Source organism: Phacochoerus africanus, chromosome 12 (genome assembly GCF_016906955.1).
Source record: "Phacochoerus africanus isolate WHEZ1 chromosome 12, ROS_Pafr_v1, whole genome shotgun sequence".
In the NCBI taxonomy this organism is placed as follows: domain Eukaryota; kingdom Metazoa; phylum Chordata; class Mammalia; order Artiodactyla; family Suidae; genus Phacochoerus; species Phacochoerus africanus.
The window spans coordinates 2591831-2615391 of NC_062555.1; the positions used below are offsets into that span (position 1 = coordinate 2591831).

General features: G+C 34.5%; 1 pseudogene; it reads right to left on the minus strand.

Moving 5' to 3' along the window:
- Positions 1-873: 873 nt before the first annotated feature.
- Positions 874-22459, minus strand: LOC125113000 (olfactory receptor 4A47-like; annotated as a pseudogene).
- Between the last annotated feature and the right edge of the window lie 1102 nt (positions 22460-23561).

Genomic DNA, 23561 nt, shown 5'->3' on the forward strand with positions numbered 1-23561 from the left:
AAATACCTCCCACATTATAAAGGATTTAACAACAAAAAAAGAGAGATGGGGTATTGAAAAAGATCTGAAGTAGGTCATATATTCTAAACTGGGAAGAGTAATAGATTATTTTTATGAAAATATGTCATCAAGGAGAACTGATTCACTTGAGATAATATGATTGCACAAGTGGGAAAATAAGTACAATTTAGTTATTTTTTGTACATATACACCTTGTTCATTCAGATTATTTTTATATATATAGCCTCCTTATGATTAATACTATGACTTGAAAAATCATTCTTCAACATTAGCATGCTAAGCAATATGAACAAAATAATATATGTAAATAATCTTGCAGATACAAAAATAAGATATATACTTCAAATATTAACAGCACCATCTTATTTTAGGGAGGAGTGAGCAAAGTTTTATGTCTTATTTCATTTTTTTCCTGAAATCTGTAATGAGTCCTATTAATCCTGAGAAAAAGATTAAGATAGAAAAATGAGAAAATCTTACACTAACTAAGAAAATTCACAATATTAACTATAACATAATTCATCACAGATAACAAGAACTTCTCAAAATATGCATTTTACACCCCCAGAATTATATATATCTTAATCAGGAATTGTGAAATCTTAAAAATACATTTCATTATATATGTATAATTTGAATGAAGAAATTATGAAAAATTTAAAGTATGCTTTGATCATTGGAAAATTTCACACAATAAACGTTTTTCACAATAGACAAATTACTAATCCTGAGCAGAAATTACTACAGTTAAAGTCATTATTTACACATGACTTACATAGAAAGGGTAATTTTTCACAAAAATAGGTAATACATTATTCTGCTGCTTCACATTCTCTTTTTGAGCCAGAGATTTTACATGCCGATTTTCATCTCTCCATTTCTCATAGTATAGATTACAGGATTCAACAGAGTGGTGATAATGGTACAGAACGCAGTCAAGGATTTATCAATGGGTAAGCTAGAAGGAGGTCTAATATACATAAAAATACAGGACAAAAGGAAGAGGACCAGCACAGCAATGTGGGAGCCACATGTGGATAATGTTTGTTGCTCCGTTCCTGATTGAGATTTTTCAGGGAGTGCAGAATGACCCCATAGGAGATAGGAGCATAAAGATGATCACACACATTGCCTTATCATTGGCAACCACTGTCAGGCCAATAATGTAGGTGTCTGTGCAGGCAAATTTTAACAAAGGGTACATGTCACAGATAAAGTGGTCAATGACATTGGGGCCACAGAAGGGAAGGTTATAAATAAAAAGTAGTTGAACTACAGCATGTGGAAACCCACAAACACATGACAGCAACACCAGCAGAACACACACTCACTGATTCTTGTTTGTCAAATAATGCAAGTGTTTACAGATGGCCACATAGCAGTCACAGCCCCTTACCACCAGAAGCATTATCTCAGTTCCACCAAAATAAGTGCCCTACAAAAAGCTGGGTCATGCAAGCTTTGAAGGAAATGGTTTTCTTTTCACAGAGTAAGTCTATAATCACATTTGGGGGGACTGTAGTAGAATAAACAACATCCGTAAATGATAAGTATCGAAGAAATAAATACATAGGAACATCCAGAGTTGGTTTGACCACCACAGTCACAACAATGAGTATGTTGCCCACAATGGTCACAGTGTAGATAAGCAAGAATAGGACAGATAATATTTTCTGACCCTGGATGCCCTGAGTGAGCCCCAAGAGGACAAACTCAGTTACATTTCTCCATGGTTTCCTCTAGTCTGTACAAGAGCTGAATCCACATATTATAAAGAATTTACCTACAAAACAAGGAGAAAACCTTTAAATATATTATAAGTTTCATCTTTTATTTGTCCATTCAATTAAAAGAAATTTTATGGAGTGTCTATTTGAGTTCAGTATGTCATAGACATTGTGATTACTAAGCTGAATAAGACAGAGTTCCATGTCCATAGTTACATGATACAAGCCAAAGGATCCCAGACCCACAGAATAAGAGTCAATATATTATGCTGACAGACTGCTAAGGTTCACAGTGTAGGAATATACCAATCAACCTATAATCAGAGATAGTTTCTCATAGGAAGCAATTCAGTAGCTGAGTTTTAAAGGAAAAGTGAAAAAACAAGAAAAGATGGAAATGGAATTCCATGAAGTGATGAACCATTTATAAATCCATGAAAGTGTAATATTAAGACCCAAGTTAATTTACACATTTAATGTGTGTAGATCCAACTATGAATAGAAACTCCCTGCCCTAGCTTGTGTCAGAACTCTCAGGCTTCTTTCTGAGGATCTTTACTTGGCTATTCCAACTTTTCCTGATCAATAAATACTGAAGCAGTCCAATATTGCATCTGCAGCCCCTATCTGTACTCTTATTTTAACAGTTTTTAAGTGACATCTTCAGTTTCAGACATCTGCAGCTGGATATCAATTTAGTATTTTGAAAAAAAAATTAGAATTTTTCACAATAAAAATGTGACCACCTTCTCATTACATGGTACCACCTACAATGAAATTGCCCAGAAAATAAATCTCAGTGTTGCTCACTCCCATATTTCTCTCATTTTACTCTTAACTTTGACAAATCCTGTTGTCTCTGCTTTCATGTTTTATCACAAATCTGATTACCTGCTTCTTCCTATATCCTTTCTGTCCCACTGCAATAGCCTTCTGCCAAGTTTCTCTTTTATTCTGTCCTTCCAAATACTCGTTCTTCTGAAATAGTTCAAATTACACTCTTCAAATCTTATTCTGATTGAATCAACTAACTGCTCTAAACTTTTACACCGGCTTACAAATCACACTCCCACAATTTAATGTATCACACTTAATATGTATGCTAACAAGAATGGTAATCCCCACTTTATGTTTGAAGACAATGAAGCCCAGAATATCTCATTAATTTGCCAAAGGTCACTCACTTTTAGGTGATAAAACTAAAATGAATTATAAATTTATTTCAAAATGACTTAATTTTTTACATAAAAGTCCTGCTGTATAGGAGTTCCCATCGTGGTGCAGTGGTTAACAAATCCAACTAGGAACCATGAGGTTGCGGGTTCAGTTCCCGCCCTTGAGGGTTAATGATCCTGCATTGTTGTGAGCTGTGGTGTAGGTTGCAGATGCGGCTCTGATCCCACGTTGCCATGGCTCTGGCGTAGGCCGGTGGCTACAGCTCCGATTCGACCCCTAGCCTGGGAACCTCCATATGCCATGGGAGCGGCCCATGAAACAGCAAAAAGACAAAAAAAAATCCTGCTGTATAGTACAGGGAATTACAGTCACTTGTGATGGAATGTGATGGTGAATAATGTGAGAAAAAGAATATATATATTGAATATATGGATCCCTTTGATTTACAGCAGAAATAGACAGAATATTCTAAGTCAACTATACTTTTAAAAAAAACAAAAAAATAAAAAATAAAGTCATACATTGAGAAGACTGGTTTTGGCTATTTACTGTTAGGCTTACATTGTGGAGGCTTGATCACAATCTGAAAGGAGACTTAAATTACCCATACACTTGAAATTTTTTTTCATCCAGTATGACATCACAGGATGAAAGTCTGTATTATTTATTGAGGAAATATTATATCTTATTGAGTTATCCATTTTCTGTGGAATCTTCTGCTTATTCAGAAGATACTTTTTATTTGCATTGTAGACAGCTTAAAATAAATTCCAAGGTGCACATCAAAAAACAAAAGTTTATCATGTAAGATAATTTATCCAAAATACAAGAAAATTATATTTTTACATAAGAAGATAACAACTATCCATTTTCCAGGGAAATTTATCTCAAGTAGAATATTTTCCTACTAACTTCAAAATAGACAAATTGTTTAGCCCTTCTCATTCTGTTATGTCTGTGTGCAGACCAGTTGACCTGAGATTTTGTGAGACATTCTTTTGCTTTTTTTTTTGTCTTTTTAATGCATTGCTATAAGCCTAGCAAAGGACATCTTAAATAATTTACAAGGGTCTTAAAAAGAGATAATCCTTTTATACTAATTGGAAAAAAATATAACTTTCTTGCCTCTGTAAATACCTGTTTTGTTTCAGTCTCAGCCTATGGAGAGGAATGCCATTAACAAGAACACCTGGCTACACTCATCCAAGTCTTCTGCTTGTGGGGGACCCCCAACCAGACCCAATGCTGTGGCTAGGCAGAAAATTATGGTTCTTATTATGATTGCAAAATGCACCTCTGCAACATCCATTAGGGAACTTTGTAACAACAAATTTTGTTATTCAGAGGTCACACCAGGAAATCACAGATTCAGAGAGAGAATAGAAGAGAGAATGTGTGGTTCTGCCTTTATTAGGGTCAAAGTTGGGGTACCTACATTTTCTTGGGTTCACTTTTTTATATACATTTTATTGGAGTGTAGTTGACTTACAAGGATGTGTTAGTTACATGTGTACAGCAATTAAATGTTATATACATTTTCATATATTAATTCCTTTTCATATTCTTTTTACATATAACTTATTAAACAGTGTTGAGAAGATTATCCTGTGCTATATAGAAGGTCCTCATTACCTAACTGTTTTCTATAAAGTGGTATGTATACATCAATCTTAATTTGTGAATTTAAAACAAAATTGGGACTAAATTGCTGGAAGGGAAATGCAAGGTCAATTGAATGGTGAGTTACAGGTCACTTGGGCTTATAAAGAGGAAGCTTCATGGGTAGAGAGGCCTGGCTCTGTATCCAGTTGTATAGCTGCCATATTATTTATTCAAGATACATATCTTTTAAATGGGTGGCTGGACAATCAAAAGCCTAATGTCAGGCACTTATACAACAGCTCACTTTCTGGGGTACTAGGAATTAGGATTCCATTACATTTTTTTTTCTTAGGAGAAACAATTTAACCCATAACAACACCAAATTTCAAGTTATGGATGAGTGCTTCCTATCAAGAAACTCTTTACTTTCCAGGTATGTAATGTATTTTTGTGTGTGTGTAAAGCTTCTTTCCTTTATTTTTTGTGGGCATGAATTTTATTGGAGGATGGTTGATTTACATGGCTGTATTAGTTTCATTTGTTAATTATGTGTAACATTAGGCAAAATTATTTAAAGTCAACTAATTTTTATTTAAGCAATTTCACATGTGATTCTTTTCACTGCCAATCAGAATTACCATAGTTTCTCCAAAGTATGAATCAAGATTTATCTTCAAAGTGGCACTTTTTAAAAGAACATAGGCTTTTCTTTTATTGAAATATAATAGACATATAACATTATGTAAGTTTAAGATGTACAAAATGTTAATTTGATTCATTTTATATTATTCTATAATATAATTGTCATTAAATAAAATAAAAACTTGCAAGTTGTCTTGAGAAGAGTATTACATCAGTGAATGGAAGTTATATGCATTCTGCTCTGCAAGTGGAGCAGGATTTAAGAACACTTGTAAAATTCTGATGGCTCAATGAGTTAAGGACATAGGATTGTTACTACTGTGGTTCTGGTTACTGCTGTAGCCATGGGTTTGATCCCTTGCCCAGGAACTTCCACATGCTGTGTGCCTGGCCCCCAAAAGTATGATTTTAAGGACACTAAAAAATAAATTATTCACAGATGTCATGTCAGTCAGCCCACAATTCTTTTAGTTGGGCTACTTTTATCTCCACAGAATATGGACATACTAATGATATATTTCAAAAGTTCCCCATCTTGAAATTTTGGGACCTAATTTCCTCAAGTATTTTTCTCTAGGAACCTCTAAATATAAATAAACAAATTTCAAATCATATTCACACCCTTTGGACTAGCTGTCCAGTTTTAAAAGCACCACATATTGAAGAGACTATATTTCCTCCACCATATGTTCTTACCTCCTTTTGTCATGGATTAGTTGACCATAGGTGCTTGGGTTTATTTCTGAGCTTTTTACCCTGTTCCATCTATCTATATTTCTATTTTTGTGCCAGTATGATACTTTTCAAGGACTCTAGCTTTGTGGTATAGTCTGATGTCAGAATGCCTGATTCCTCCAGTTTCATTGCTTTTAATTTTTTTTCAATATTGCTTTGGTGATACAGGGTATTCTGTGTTTCCATACAAATTTTAACATATTTTATTCTAGTTGTATGAAGAATGTAATTGATAATTTGATAGCAATTTCATCAAATCTGTAGATTGTCTAGGGTAGTTTAGTCATTTTGAAAATACTGATTCTTCCAATACAAGAGCATGGTATATCTTATGATCTGCTTGTGGGATCTGTGATTTGTTTCATCAGCATCTACCATATGATCCAACAATTCCACTCCTGGGAATATATCTGGATAAATCTTTCATTCAAAATTTACATGTGCCCCTATGTTCACTACAGCACTAATCACAATAGCCAAAGCATGGAAACAACCTAACTGTCCACTGACAGATGAATGGATTTAGAAGATATGGTACATATACATGATGGAATAAGAAAAAATGCCTATAACAGCAACATGAGTGCAAATGGATAGTATCATACTAAGTGAAGTTTAACTCAGAAATAGGAATACAAATACCATATGATATAACTTTAGATATGTAACCTAAAATATGGCACAAATGAATCTATCTACAAAACAGAAATGGACTCTCTGACATAAAGAACAGACTTGTGCTTGACAAGTGGTGGGGGGTAGGATGGATAAGGAGGAATTTGGGGTTGGTACATGAAAATCATTAAATGTAGAATTGATAAACAGTTAGGTCCTAGTCTATAGCACAGGGAACTATATCCAGTCTCTTGAGACAGACTATAATGGAAGATAACACGATGAAAATTATACATGACTGGGTCACTATGCTGTAGAGCATAAAATGACTAAACACTGTAAATCAACTACATCCTAATAAAAATAAATTTAATTAAAAAACAATGATATTAGGCAGACAACAGAGGCAGAGACACTGCCGTGACCATCTAAGGCAATGTGACCTCCATTACTAGTTGTAAGACCTGGTACTATCCATTCTATATTAAATTGACTCAACATTAACAAGTAAAAATATTCATTGTCTATTTTCCTAAAAAAAACTAATTTTCATGACTTGTTATAATTATATTACCTCTACAATAAGAATATTTTACTCTCCATGGACTTCTTTTTTTCATCTTCGATCATCTTTTTGCTCCATAACTTCCTGGCGTTCTTCATTTTCTGCATTCCTCAGTGCATATGTCTGAAGATTGAGCCAAGATGAACTAAGTGTATAAAACACAGTTATTATCGTATCTTTGGGTAAGGTGGTTGCAGAGCATACATATACATATACACAGACAAGGATCAAAGATGACCACAATGATGTGGAGGATGCAGGTAGAAAGAGCCATTTTCCTTCCTTCAGCAGTGTAGTTTCTCAAATAATGCAAGAAGATAACATAATGGAGCATCAGTATGACAAAACATCCTATATATATGTCCACTGTTGTATGCCAAGTGTAGATTGGTCACAAAGGTGTCTGTACAGGCAAGTTGGATTTATTTTGTAAAATATACTTATTTTTATTGAAATGTACTTGATTTACAATAGCATATTAGTTTTAGGTGTATATCACAGCAATTAATCTTACACATATAAATATACATTATTTTATAATACAAATATGTATATTATATATATTATTTTCCAGATTTTTTCCTTTATTTGTTATTGCAAAATATTCAGAATAGTTCCTTGTACTATACAGTAGGTCCTTGTTGGTTTTTTTAATATAGTAGTGTGCATATGTTAATTACAAACTCCTAATTTATCTACCCTTTCCCCTTTGGTAACTATATGTACATTGTCTATGTTTTTGATTCTATTTCTATTTTGTTTACATGTCCATTTGTATATATTTTGATTCTATTTCTGTTTTTATATATGTCCATGTAGATTCCACATATAAGCAATATTGTATGATATTTGCCCTTCTCTATATAGATTACTTCACTTAGTATGATAATCTCTTGGTCTATCCATGTTTCTGTGAATGGTATTATTATATTCTTTTTGGTGGCTGAGTAATATTCCATTGTGCATATAAAGCATAATGTCTTATCCATTTCTCTGTGGATGGACTTTTAGGTTATTCTGTGTTTTGGTTATTGTAAATAGTGGTGCAAGAAACATTGAGGTGCACACATCTTTTTGAATTAGAGTTTTCTCTGGGTATGTGCAAGGAGTGGGAGTGCTGGATCATATGGTAACTCTCTTTATAGGTTTTTAAGGAATCTTCATTCTGTTCCCCATAATAGCTTCACCAATTTGCCTTCCCAACTGTATAGAAAGGTTTCCTTTTCTCCACATCCATTTTTAATGGCTACAAATTTTCTCAGTTTGATGAGGTTAGTATTAATAGCAATGCATTGCAGACAAATTAAAATTCAGGTAGCCATAAGACATATAAGTGAAAATGGTCATTAGGCATTTATATATTGTTTTAAGTATGAATTTCATGTTATGACTTTATAACTAGATTTGAGGATCATTCCTTGCAAGTAATAGTTTAAATCATGAGATGGGGTGAGGTCAACCAAGGAGAACATGTAGATAGTTTGGAGAAGTGAGACAACAACAAAATATAGGTTTACATTAACATTTAAAAGAATCCCTGAAGACCCTTAATGAGTATATTAAAAGAATCCTGAGTAAAATCATTTAAGTACAGTGATATGGTCACAAAGGAATAAAACTTCAGGAAGAAGTGTGTGGATTTCTGTGTGAGATGACCAGATGAACACTAATTGTCTAAACTCAGATTCATGGAAATCCTTATAGAATGATCAATTACTGATAAATTGGAGTTCTCTTGTGATGCATCAGGTTAAGGATCTGGCATTGTTACTGAAGTGGCTCAGGTCACTCTTGTGACATGGGGTCAGTCTCTGGGCCAAGAATTTTCACATGCTGTGGGCACAGACACAAAAAAAATTACTGAGAAATTAAAAATAGGAAAACTTTGCATAAGAACTAGAAACCAACAAAGAATTTATATTTCATGGCTCAAATTCTGAGTACATTCTGTAAACTATAAATACTCTCTGAGTGTAGGGATCATAGCTATCTTCTTACCATGTTTACCACACTATTTAATAAATAATACTTTAAATCTTGCATTACATTATTAATTGTTCAGAAAGTGAATGACTGAAGAAAACAAGTCAGGAGTTCCCATTATTGCACAGCAGAAATGAATCTGACTAGGAACTGTGAGGTTTCAGGTTCAGTCCCTGGCCTTGCTGAGTGGGTTAATGATCTGGCATTGCAATGAGCTGTGACGTAGATTGCAGATGCAGCTTGGATCTCACACTGCTGTGGCTGTGGCATAGGCCAGCAACTACAGGTCCAATTAGACCCCTATCCTGGGAACCTCCATATGCCACAGGTCCAGCCCTAAAAAGACAAAAAAAAGACAAAAAATTAATCAGTCAAGCTAAGAAAGAATTTTAAAAAAGAAAACAAGCAAAATTAAATTGAAGAATTTGAGTAAAAATTTATAATTGGATTTTCTGAAAAGTTACTGATTTAAGTGTAAATCAAATACTTTCTGAAATACACAGAGATTACTAACTTGGAGGGACAGGAGATAGAAGAGTAGTAAGGTTTGGGGACAAAACAAATACTCCTCCAGAAATCTCTATCACTGTTGTGCCTCAACAGAACTTAGAATCAAGAGAACTGTGACCTTGAATCCAATTCAACATCAAATGGGAAATTGAAAATGGCAGGTTGTCCCCATAATTGAGTGTGATGTTTTTTCATGATGTTGTGTGGAGTGTAGCTTTAATAAAGAATGTGCATTCAACCTTTGGCAGATATATTCAACCAACAAAGAAAATGCCTTTAATCCTTGCTATTTTGCTGAAAAATATCTGAACACTTTTGCAGAGATAGCCTGCTTGCCTCATGTGGATGGTAAAAATAATTATAAAGCTATCTCAGCAGGCTCTGATTTTTTTTGTGCCTGGCAGGAGTTCAACTTTCCTTCTTCAATTTACTGAACACTGAATTTCCTCTGAGGAACCATAGCTTTTCCACTTTCAGTATATTAAGTGTGAGAAAGTTCTACCCCAAGGATGGGAATATGAATCTGCAAGGTTGATCACAAAGTGTTTCCCCAGGTTGTAAACATTTGGCAAGGGCTGTATTTGCAAATGAAATGCAACACAATATTATTGTTTGGACTATTAAGAAAAGGTTTTTTTTTTCCTAATAGAGTTTCTGAAAATACAAATCATGAACTCTTGCCTAATCTTACCATAAATGGAGAGAGCCTAATTGAAAATGAAGCCATCACATACGAAAGCAAAGCCAACAGAAATGGGGGAAAATATCTTGTACTAAAATCTCAGCTGTAGAATTCACTATTTTCCAAACTAGCTTACCATCTTTTACATTATCTATTTTATAGTATTGATTTATATAAATATGATGAATCCTAGTAAACTTTCTACCATCTCAATAACTATAATATTACCAATAATTATAAAATCTATTTTGAATGTCTTCCCTATATTTCTGCTGCCTCACCCTAAAGATAGTACTGATTTTACCCGAAAAATAAAATATTTATACTACATAGGTATGTTTTTAAGTTTTTCCTCATTTTTATATTCTAAAGAACTTAGTATCCTATATTTAGATTTCTAGTAACTGCTTTTATTTTTTCATCCAACACTGTGTTACTAAATTTTATATTGCTTGTTGAATACAGTTGTACATTAATTTTCACTGCTATATCACACTTCATTGTGTGATTATTTCAAAATGTGTTTATCATTCAGCCAGTGAGCACTTGACTACTGTGAATAGTGTCTATGAATATTTTTACACATGACCCCTAAAAGTGCAATTGATAGGTTGCAGGATGTGGTTAATATTCAACTTTACAAAATAACATTATAAATTTCCACAAGGTGTCCAGGAAATGCAATCTAGTTATTTGCCAAAGTAAAAGAAGAGAATCAGAACATTTTCGAATAGATCTAATTAACTTTCACATGACTAGCAAAGGATTAGTTAGAAGAATGTTCTATTTTGTTGTTTTTATTGATCTAACTGAAACATGGATAAAATTCTTATCCATGAAACAACCTGGGTTTATGTATCTTAAGGCCAATTTTAAAATGCAAATTCTTAGCTACTTTTCCCTTGTTATTTATAATACAGTTCTTTGAACACTAAATAGACTGGCATCCTATGAAGGGAAGATAGTTTTTCTGAGGAAGATAAAACTTCCAATTATTTGTTATTTATTAAAAAGTATCAAATTTTGTGAGCAATAAAGTTAGATTTGAGGTTTATGATTATGCTTCTATGAATGTGTGGTATATTTATAAAAACATTTCCATTTACTCTCACATACCTACACTAGAGAGAATTTGCAGAGTTTAGGGGAAATATAATAATATAGGATATTCGAATATTGCATGATATCATTATTTCTATCCTCTAGAATATGGACTGGGTTCAAAAGCATAGCCACATATAATAGAATTTTCTTATTCTTATTTGGAAAATGATAATGAGATGTATCATCTTTACTCTCTCACTGATTGGTTAAAGAGCTCTATAAATGCATGAATTTCCAAGACCTTGAGACCTAAGTGGACTTGGTACCTAGGAAGGACAAACCCTGTCTGCAAATATTTTATTCTATAAAAAAACTTACATTGAGTAAAGAATGCAAAAATATGACCTAATTAAGCAAGATTTACCTTCATTGTATTTCTTAATTGAAAATTCAGTAGGAAGAGATGTGAGGGAGATGAATAGATGAAACACAGAACAATTTTAGGGCAATGAGAACACTCTGTGTTATACCATAATGATAGAGAGACTTCAGTATGCAAACTCATAGAATGTACCATATCAAGAGAGAACCTTCAGGTAAACTATGGAACCTGGGTGATTATGATGTGCCAAGGCAAGTCCACTAGTTGGAAAAACTGTATCCCTCTAGTAGAGGAGTTTGATCATGGGGGAGTCTATACATGTGTAGGGAAAGAGGATATATGGGAAATTTCTGTATGTTCCTCTCAATTTTAATGTGAACCTAAAACTGATCTTTAAGAAATAACGTCTTTAATAAAAAAGTAATTTAAAGTTATTTTTTTTCTGATGTATATACTTTTAAATGTTAATGCCAAGTGTTCTCCCTAGGGTGGATTTTCTTGGAGTCAGTTATAAGCTACACTGAGGCAATGGCCATTATATATTCCTTAGATCAGCCTCACTCACAGATGCCTCGGAACTCCTGTCGCTGCCTTTGACTCATGAAGCAGGAAATTGTGTTCCCAGAGGAATATGGTGAATTGTCTTTACTATCCCATCCAAAATGGTCTCTTCATCTCCAAAGCTGATGCAATGCTTTAATTATTCAGAATGTTTTCTGCCAAAACCACTTTCATACTAATAGGCACTTTGGTTTATCAACACCACAGTGGTAACTTCTTTTAGTAGCCAATGTTTTCTTAGCAAGAAGCTTCAGAGCTGAATCCTACTATGGGGCTACCGACAATGGACCCTACTAGTAGGTATAAATTCCCCAATGTAATCAAAGATTCTCTGAAGACATTACATCAACTACCTTGAAAATTGTCTGTCTCCAGTGCCCTGTCCAGTCAAGAACTGAGACTAAGGCCCTTTTCCTTTTTCCCCATCAATAATTCCATGCCACCTCCCTGCTTTTACACAGAACATATTCCTAAGATCACTCTTCACTAACTTTCTGTCACTCAGCACATGGACACAATGCCATCTTCACATTCAAGACTGGGTGTCCCTTTGAAGTTTCCATTGTTTATATGCATGACACCTAAGGGTGACTTTTTAATGTATCTTCAATTGCTTCTCAAATGTATCATACATAAGACTTTTAAAAAGGCAAGCTCTGAAGTTCAACTTCAGCCTTGGTTTCCAGCAAAAATCATTTATCAGCTTAGATTTCAGCACTGGAAATACTGAAAAGTGTTACTTTGTGACCATACTAACCAATCTTACCTAAATTCATGGCCTGGATCTCAAGTGATTCTTTGATGCTACTAGATCATTGCACTGCAATTCCGCCATGTATATTTATTCTCTCACTGCACTAAAGTGAGTAAAAGATCACTAGGACTATGAGCAACAAAGGAGTTTATGTCCTAAAGAAATGTTTCCACATTTCCCTCTATATAAAATTCCAATGCTGTCTCTTCTTTCCTCTGTTCCAATCAGTGACTTCATTTTCTACTTAAGAGAAACCATAAAACAATTAGAAAAAAATTCCTACAAACTCACATTACTCCTGCATGTGAGTGATCAAAAATAGTGATCAGTCAAAATGGGGCCACAGAAAAGCTATCCTAAAGCCAGAAAATTCTGTACTGAAGAGTGGATACAAGGTCACACCCAGACCAGAATCAGTGACACACCACAGACTTGACAGCTCATGATGGTTGTCTATCACAAGGACTTAAAAATGTCTATGTAGTGATCAAAGGGCATGAGGATGAGCATAAAGATCTCCAAAGAAAAGAGCTGCAAAAACCTAGGTCATGCACTTGTTGTAGGAAATAGTCTTTTGAGAACGGCATCCACAATTAACTGGTGGTTGTTGTTGTAGAGAAGCAGGCATCAGGAAAGGAAAGGTAGAATAGGAAGAAGTACACAGGAATCCCAAGAGTCCTGCTTGTCTTTATGGTCACTACAATGGGAAAGTTCCCCAACAGTGTCATAAAGTATAGAATCAAGAAGACTCCAAATATTGCTTTCTGCTTTCCTACATCCTGTGTCAACCCAAAAAGAATGAATTCATCATACTGTTATTCATCAATATGCTAATGGCTGTAGGTAAGATGCAGTTGACAAAGGCTTTTTCTGAAGAGAGAAGAAAAAAAGTGACATTCTTGGAAAATCAGAGGGCAGAACTCTGAATTCTTTGTTTCTATTTCATGCTCTATTACCCTCAACTGCCTTTAATCCCCTATGAGTTTTTGAAGGAGTTCCCTGGTAACTCAGAGGGTTAAAGATCTGGCATTGTCACAGTTTTGGCTCTGGTCACTCCAGTCTCAAGGGTTTGCTCCATGGCCTGGGAAATTCTGCATGCCATTGGCACAGCCAAAAAATACCCCATAATTCTAATATACAATTTTATTTTTTTTCTATTTCAAGTCCTTTTTCATAGTATATATTGTTTGTGTGATCAAAATCATAATATAATGTCATTTTGCACTCTGATTTTCTCTTAGAATTGCTCTAACAGTTTTCATGTGTTACTATGTGTTCTATGGTTTAATTATCAACATAACAGTACAAAAATAATTTATTTGACCATTTGTTCATTGAGATACTTGTATTGCTTCCAGTTTTCACACTCATATAAGGAAAAATCTTAAAAGCAAATTAGAATAATTCTCCAACTATGATATTGCAGTCTGAAATGCTAGAGATTATCATTGTTATTGATAGGTATTAAAAATTCTTTTAATGTTTTGCACCATTTTATTAGCTATAGCTTTATTACAGAGCAATTAATGATCATCATCAAATATTTAAAATAAAAAAAGTAACGAAAAATTAAACTATTTGAATTTATACTCCTACTCTCCTAAAATAACTACTTTTAATTTATTTTATATCCTTCCAGAAATGTTCTGTATTTGCATATTCATCTGTATATATATCCATTCCTGACATACTAGACTGGCCAATATTTCAATGTGATGATTTTGTAGAAAATTTATGCACATGCAAAAAAAAAAATCTTGTGACATTATCTTCTTTTCTCACTTGGTTAATTATTTATTCATCTTTTTAGGGCCACACCCAGGGCATATGGATGTTCCCAAGCTAGGGGTCCAACTGGAGCTGTAGCCACAAGCCTACACTACAGCCACAGCAACATGGGATACCTGCCATGTCTGTGACCTACACCACAGGTCATGGCAACACTGGATCCTTTACCCACTATACAAGGCCAGAGATCTAACCCACATTCTCATTGATTCTAGCCTGGTTCTTTAACTGCCAAGCCATGGTGGGAATTCCTCAATTTGTTAACTTTTTAAACTGTATTTTTATTATATGAATATAAATTTTTATTGCCAACAAAGTTTTACATTTTTACTACATTTTTATAAAAATACTGCCCCCTTTTGAGAATCTTTTATCTTTTGATAACTCATATTTTGCAGATTTTTTTTAAAAAAAATTTACAGCCACACCACAGCACATGGAATTTCCCACACTAGGGTTTGATTCAGAGCTTCAGCTACCAGCCTAAGCCACAGCCACAACAACTTCAGTTCTAAGTCACATCTGTGACCTATACTACAGCTTGTGGCAATACCAGACAATTATCCTACTGGGCAACACCAGGTTCAAACCTATATTCTCATGGACACTGTGTCAGGTTCTTAACCTGCTGAGTCACAAATGGAATCCCAATATTTTGCAGTCTTGATGTTTTATCTAGAATGGATATTAACCTAGCAAAAAAATTATATTTCAAGGTGAAGATTACAACTTCTGGGGTTTAAAGGCTTGAGTTCAAATACAAGCTTCACTACTTGCTTAACTGCATGATCTTCAGAAAACCACTTTAAACATCATCATAGTCACTATTCAGATAAAATGAAAAAAAAGATCTCTGTCATAGTAAGTAAGAACTATGTAAGTCTCAGCCTGTGCTATTTCTACTGCTACAATTTTGCTTATTCTCTTTTCTGTGACTTTTTCCTTTTTATATGGACCAAGCTGTCAATTTTTCAAATTTTAATTTAGTTTATAATTTCAAAGAATTGAAAATCATAGACTCTATTCAGCTCTCCATAATTCTATAATTATCTTTCATTTCAGATATTGAATCCAAATTACCTTTAAATATTGTGAGGAATGGCAAAAACAGTCCCTTATTCTTAAAAATGTAATATGACTATTAGGATAAATTTGAGATCATTAATTATGTATGTCACTGTATGATCAGTATTGAAAGAGTAGAAACCATCTGCAGAGAGAAGAGTGCAAATTCCTAAAGGATAGTTTGGTCAGTGGAAAATTCAGAATTCACTTAACATATAAATTGTAACTTTAACCTAAGAGAGTCAAGTTTTAAACCAGTACCCTTGAGATGCTAATACTCAAAAACAGAGCTGAGAAGTGAGTTAGCATAGAATTTAAAGCCATAGTTCTTAGATCAAGACCCTACCTACTGCTCCTTATGGTGTGATACTTAACAAATCCCTGAATCTCTGCACTTCATTTTCTTCACCTGTGAACATAAATAATAAAATACTCTACCTTTTAGGGTTGCTATGAAGGTTGAATTATTCAATATACATAAAGCACATGGAATAATCAATTAAAGTGATTAGTTTCATTATAATTATTAATGTTGGCTTTCCAAGGGCATTTTTCATTTTTCAAAAGTTTCAATCCAAAGTGTTTACACAGCTGTAACTGCTGTATAGCTGCTATAACACAGCTGCATAATTGTTTTAAACACTAAGATCCTTGCCTCTGTGACTGAAATCATATCAGCACTGTGGATCACAGTAGTTTTCTCAGGGTGATAAGAAAGTAACTTAAGATTGACTGTTTCAGACATATCTAATACATATAATACATATTTTAAAATAAACAAGAAGCTCATAACATTCTCAATGTGAGGCCCATGATCAGAGGAAAGTAGAAATAAAATGGGTCCTTAGTTGTGAAAAAGTTTGGGATCCAGAGTTATACAAATTGAAGGAGTGAGAGCATTTGGAATGATGGAAATGAAAGCAAAGTTCTAATGGAGATGATAAGATAAATACTTTATCAGAAGAGTAAAGAAAAGATCACTATGAATCCTCAAGTTTAGCCAGACTTTAAAGTTACAGTAGAAAATTTTGAAAAAGTTTTCCTCTAAGCTGAAGGCCATGAATGAGGATAAGATGTTTAAATATATTTTTACTAGTAAAATATAAAACTTAGAGTCATGAAAACTTGAGAATGTCTTTTCCTAAGATTTATTCATTGCCTAAGAACAAAAATCACTCAGAGTTATTTAACATTGTCTTCCTTTTTTTTTTCTTTTTATGGCTGCATATATATATATAAAGTCCTCAGTCCAGGGACTGAATCTGAGCCACACCTGCAGCAACACTAGATCTTTTAACCCACTTTGTTGGACTGTGTCAGACTCACTCCTCCACAGCAACCTGAGTTACCACAGTCAGATTCTTAACCCTCGGTGCCACATCAGGAACTCTTAAAGTTATCATTTTTAAAAAAACAAATTTAACTCAGTTGGACTTTTATTTCATCTGTAAAGAAATGCCTGTCCTTCAAGATGTCAGACTTCCAAGGAAGACATCTGCCTTTCTCTCCCCTGTATTTAGAAACTCTGTGTCAGGCATGCAAGTGGATTCACTGTGCATTTCCCCAAAATAAATCCTGGACCAGCAGCCACTACAAATATGATTCACTAGTAATTCCAGACTTGTTACTTCCTTCATTAAAGAAGGATCTTAAGTGCTCATTCTCCTTTAGTCTCTGTGCAAAAAAACAAAATTAAATATATTCCCTCAGGTGTAAAGGATCATTTATTGTCATATTTATGACTATTTTCTAGAGTAGATTTAGGTTCACAGAAAAATTAGGAGAAGGGTACAGAGATTTCTCTTACAGTCCCTCACTCACACATGTATAATACCAAGCCTACTATCAGTATCTCCCAGCAGAGTGTGCATTTCCTATAACCTATGATCCTACAATGACATCACAATCATCCAAAGTCCATAGTTGACCTTGGGGCTCACTCCTGGTTGTATACTTTCCATGGGTTTTGATAAATGGGTAATGGCTTATATTTATTATTATAGTATCATAAAGAATAATCTCACTTCCCTAAAGCAAGAGCATTTTTATATCCCCAAAATGTGGAACAGAACATTTCCTTTCACATATTATTTAATTTTCATTAAATTATAAACAAAAAGTCTCACAATATTAAGTGAAATAAAATCAACACCTTGAGTGAAATAACTCTGTGGATTTACACTGTAAGAATTTTATTATTATTATTATTATTATTATTATTGTCATGCCTGCAGCATGCAGAACTTCCAGGACCAGGTATCGAACTGGTGCCACAGCAGTGACCCAAGCCACATCAGTGACAATGCCACCAAGGCACTCCTCATTCTGAGAATTATTAGCTCATATATACCACTAAATAAGGTTGATATTTCATAAATATTACTATTACAGATGGTCAATCCTATAACTTTTTTTTTGCCTTTACTATGGCGCTCCCATGACATATGGAGGTTCCCAGTCTAGGTGTCTAATCAGAGCTGTAGCCATCAGCATACACCACAGCCACAGCAATGTGGGATCTGAGCCATGTATGTGACCTACACCACAGCTCATGGCAATGCCAGATCCTTAACCCACTGAGCAAGGCCAGGTATTGAACCCACACCTTCATGGTTCCTAGTCAAATTTGTTAACCACTGAGCCATGATGGGAACTCCAATCATAGAATTTTTTAAGCAGATCCTCATAGGCTTAGTATATGTCTCTAAATAGAAAGAAAGGACACAGTTTTAGATATTCCCATTTTATGTCTTCTCCCTTATTTTTCCTCCTTTCTATCCCATGAAAAAACTAGGCATTTTAAAAATATAATGAATTGTAATCATGATAAAATGCTTACTATGGCTTTTGAATGCAATGGCTGAGATATTCACTGTGGCTCTCAAAATCCTCTAACTGGGTGCCATCATCTTTCTTCCCCTTCTCCTCCCAGTGCTCCTGCTCATGCATGACCCAGTGAAGTCTGACACTTTATGTCTTTCCCAAACACACCCAGACTATGCTATTGTCTGAATTATCCATATGCCATATTAGCAAAATGAACTTCCTTGACATCCATGTCTAGCTGTGTAAAAGGACTCCAGTTCAAATATCATCTCTTCAGTGAAGCCTTCCCTGATTTTCCAGTCAAATAACTTTCTTGCTAATAGCCATCTGCTGGTAAAATTTGTGTGTGTTTATTGAATTATGCAGTCTTTAATTGTAGCATTCTCTTATGTTTGCTTTAATACCTTGTGTTCATTTGATTTTTACTGTCTCATAAGGTAAGTTCTTGTCATTTCATTTTGTACATTTTAGGATAAGCTGGGAGCCAGGGTTTAGAAGAGAGTCATCACAGAGGATGTAGGACCAGAACTAAAGCTTTGGGCTCCACAACAATCTCTCTAACACCCCCACTGCCCAGAAAACTTCAGTCTCCAAGCATCAGGATGGAGCCAGCATAAAGCCAGGAAATCATACGCAGGTAAAGAAGAAAACCCCTGACGAGTTCCATGCACATCCTGTCAGATATATGCCAAATTCATGTTGGGTGAAACAGAGATCAGCATTCTTTATGAATGTTTGGAAACATAATAGTGAGGAGGAAGGGATAGAGATGTTAGAGAAAGAAGGGAGGGATCAGAGAAAAGGAAAAAAAATATGTTTGTGGGTATGAACCAGAGAAGGAAGAAAAATTAGTGGTGAAACAGGGGAAAACTAAAATGCAAATGTGAACAAAGACTCACATTAGGGATAAAGAGGAGTTTGTCCTAAGATTTCACTAGAAGAGTGTTGCTTCTCTCTCCTCCACTCTTCATATTATCCTTTAGTCAAGTCCCAGAAAGAGAATGTAATTTTGGGTTCTAAGTAAGAGCAATTGTTGGTCCTGGACATCAAATGTTAGTAAAGTAATACAAGGGCAATTGGTATCACAGTATCATAGAATCATTGTGTCACCAGTATCAATGCATACTCATTGCCTACCATCAACAGGCCCACCTATCCTTGTCCTGACCTTAAGCTTTCTCAGTCAGAAATCTGTAGACATATAATACTATACATCTGCTCCCTTTAATATAGCCACTTCTTATTAAGAATTGGGCCTGAGCCAGTGCTGCATCAAACAGAGGCTAGAGAAAGATGGGGGACATTGAAACTTCAGAATTTTCTCATATGAGATAAATATGTTCCTGAAACTATTTTTCTCAGGAGCCAGAACTGGATAAAGATAACTGTCTTAAAATCCAGTCCAGAATGAGAGGAAAGAAAAAGGAAATAATTCAGTTGGGCTTGATATTTTATATTTTTTTATTCTTATTAAAAGAGAGAAAGATAGAGAGAGCACTATGGCAGTGACATCCACTAGGGAGCTCATAGTTTTGTTATTTCAATTCAGATTTACTTTGAAGATAAATCCCATGCAATATTTGCAGCATGTAAATTGTACTTCAGATAGATCCACTCTGCTTTCTGTTGCAAGATACTCCACAGACAGCTAGCCCTTCTTAGAAGGCCTGAGTTAGACTCTTCAAAATGGTCTATGATACTGGCAGAAAATTTCTCACTTCTGCTCCTAGAAATTTCTAGAAGAAACAGGAAATATTCCCTCTAGTCTGTGATGTAAACATCTGCAAAGAGAGTCCTATTATCCCAAAACCTTCCTTGGATAACGTATAAATTAAACATTTTTTCTTCCTTCTTGAGATATTTGTAGGGATTTCTTAAAATTTTATGAGTGTCCATTCCTTGAGGGGCAAGGACTTTACACTTCCCTGAAAGATTTGCTAAATGAGCTAAACCATAGTTACAGCAAACATGGGCTAGTTAGTCCTGGACAAGACTGTCAATAGGCAGATCTGTCAACAGAGCCCTCTGCCTCTCTGCTTTGGTCCTAAGAGACAGGCACCTTCCATTTCAGTTATCAAAGGCTCCACCCACTCCAAGGAAAAAGCCCACTTTCAAAGGCACATTGAGGTATGGACCACCAAAATTTACCCAAATCTCTGTCCTTGATGTTATATCTTTTCTAAATTAAGACAAAGCTCTGAGCCCAGGTAATGGTTCAAATTGATGCGATCTTATTGAATTCAAGCTTTATAATTTCTGTTTTTGTGAATTTAGAAAAGTTTCCTAAGTTCTCCTAGTATCATATTCTAGAAAATATTATTGTTAAATATAATAATTACTATAAATCTTTATAATACTATAAAGTATAATATAAATAATAACAATAGATACTTCTAATTTAAATTTCTGTAATTTCTAAAATATGTTGAAGTCAGTCACTAGGTCTTTAAAGGAAGGGAGAAGAGAGAAGACAGAAGGAAAAATACTTATATATATTTTAGAAAATCAACTTGCTATGGCATAATTTCATATAAGACAAAACACCATTTTGAAACACCTAGTGGATGATTTTTGACAAATTTATATACTCATGTAGCTACCAGCACATGGTAGGGGTTTATCAATTTTATACATCTATTTTTTACATTTTGAAAATTTTATTGAAGTATAATTGATTTACAATGTTGTGATAATGTCTGCTGTACAACAAAATGCTTCAATTATTTTAATACACATATGCATTATTTTTTGGATTATTTTTTGGATTATTTTCCCTTATAGGTTATCACAGAATGTTAGGCAAATTTCCTGTGCTATATTGCAGGTCCCCATTGAGCATCCATTCCACATACAATTGTGTGAACCCCAATCCATCCCTCCTCCCAACTTGTCCCCTTTGATAACTATAAATTTGTTTTTGAAGTCTGCAAAACTGTTTCTGTTTTGTATACAAGTTCATTTGTATCTTTTTTTAGATTCCACATCAGTGATATCATATGATGTTTTCCTCTATCTCACTTATTTCACTTAGTATAATAATCTCTATGTCCATTTATGTTGAGGCAAATGACTTTGTTTAATTCTTTTTTATGGGTGAATAATATCCCATTGTACAAATGTAGCATACTTATATTCAAAGAGCCAGATCCTGGTTTTGTTTGTTTTCTCATCAAATTTATATTATATTTCTTTGCCTTCTGCTCTTTATTATGTTGTTGTATTATACAATTCCTCCTGTAGATAAGAGGGCCAGTTTTTCCCTGCCTCTCCCTAGCTTCTGGTAATCTTTCAGCAATCACTGGAGTTTTTTAGATTATAGAGGACTTACACTTGTCTCTGACTTCAGCCTCACGTGGCCATTCCATGTGAAGATGAGATGCATGTCTGTCTCCCTGTGTGCATGTCTGTTCTGTGTCCAAACATTCCTTTTCTTAAGGACACATTGTGGTGGATTAGGTCCACTCTAATCCACCATACTGGTGGATTAGATCATGTGCAAGGATCTCATTTTCAAATAAATTCACATTCATAGCCACTGAGGATTAGGACTACATCAGCTCATGCAGGCATACAATTCAACCCATAGAAAACCCCAAAGAGCCTATAGAGGTGAGGCCATGTCCTTAGGGAAAAAATACTGCATGTTTTAGTTTCTCCAAATGTCCTACAAAAGCTGGGCTGTTGTCTCTTTTCCTACCTCAGCCCCAGAACTTATACCAGTTCCCAAAATCAGAGCAGCCCCAGAACGCAGCTCACTTTGCTGAGGGTCTTTTCTCTCCATTCTCATCTCTTACAGTTTCAGTTGCCTCAACACATCACCAGTACCTCATACACATGATTCTTCCTTTGGATCTGCTTTTCCTCATTGTTTGTAACAACAGCATTTGGTATCACAGGTTACTGAATCTTACCCAGAAGCATAAGCCCATTTATAGGGTTGTATAATCATTAATTTATTCATTCAACAAATAATTATTGACCACTTACTATGTGCCAGGTGCTATTAAAAGCACTAAGTATTTAACAGTAACTTCTTTTCAAAAGATATAAATACTTACCCTTATATAAATTTTATTCTAATAAATATGTCACAAAATAAAATGAATAACTGATCGGTATGATACATTATAGAATAAGAGCTAAAGAGAAAAATTAGCAGAGGCAGAGGTATAGGAGATACAGAATGTTGGTGAGTAGGAATTGCAACTCTGTGAAGTAATACAAAATTAATTATTGAGAAGAAATGTTTTAATAATAAATCAAAGGAAGTAAGGGGGTGAACCATGAACACATTCAGAGGAAGAATAATTGAGACACAGAAAACAGCCTTGCAAAGAATCCTAGAAATGATCACATGATAAAACAAGGTACCATCTGTAACAGCATAGAGTTGTTAACAACAAAGAATGTAGTCACATCTTCCAAAATTTTACTACCAGAAAGTCCATCAGTGATGTTATTGTCAAGGAGGCATGTATAGGCAGGGCATCTCAAAGTGGTATTATGCAGGTTTATCTGATATACTCTAGGGTCGAGTCTCAGATCTGTAGGAATATAGTCTTGATTATATTTATTCTCAGAGAAATACTCGATGTCCACTCCCTCATGGAACTTGTTTTGTCTACTTTCAATTAACTGTACCTGGAATACAATGTAAATTTAATAAGATGTATGAAAAATAGAAATTAAACACCAGGGATTTCCTGTTGTAACTCAGTGGGTTATGAACCCACCTATTATCGATGAAGATGCAAGTTTGAGCCCTGGCTGTCTTGGTGGGTTAAAAATCTGAATATATGTACTTACTTATGATGAAGCATAATAATGTGAGCAAAAGGATATATATATATATATATGACTGGGTCAACTTGCTGTACAGTAGA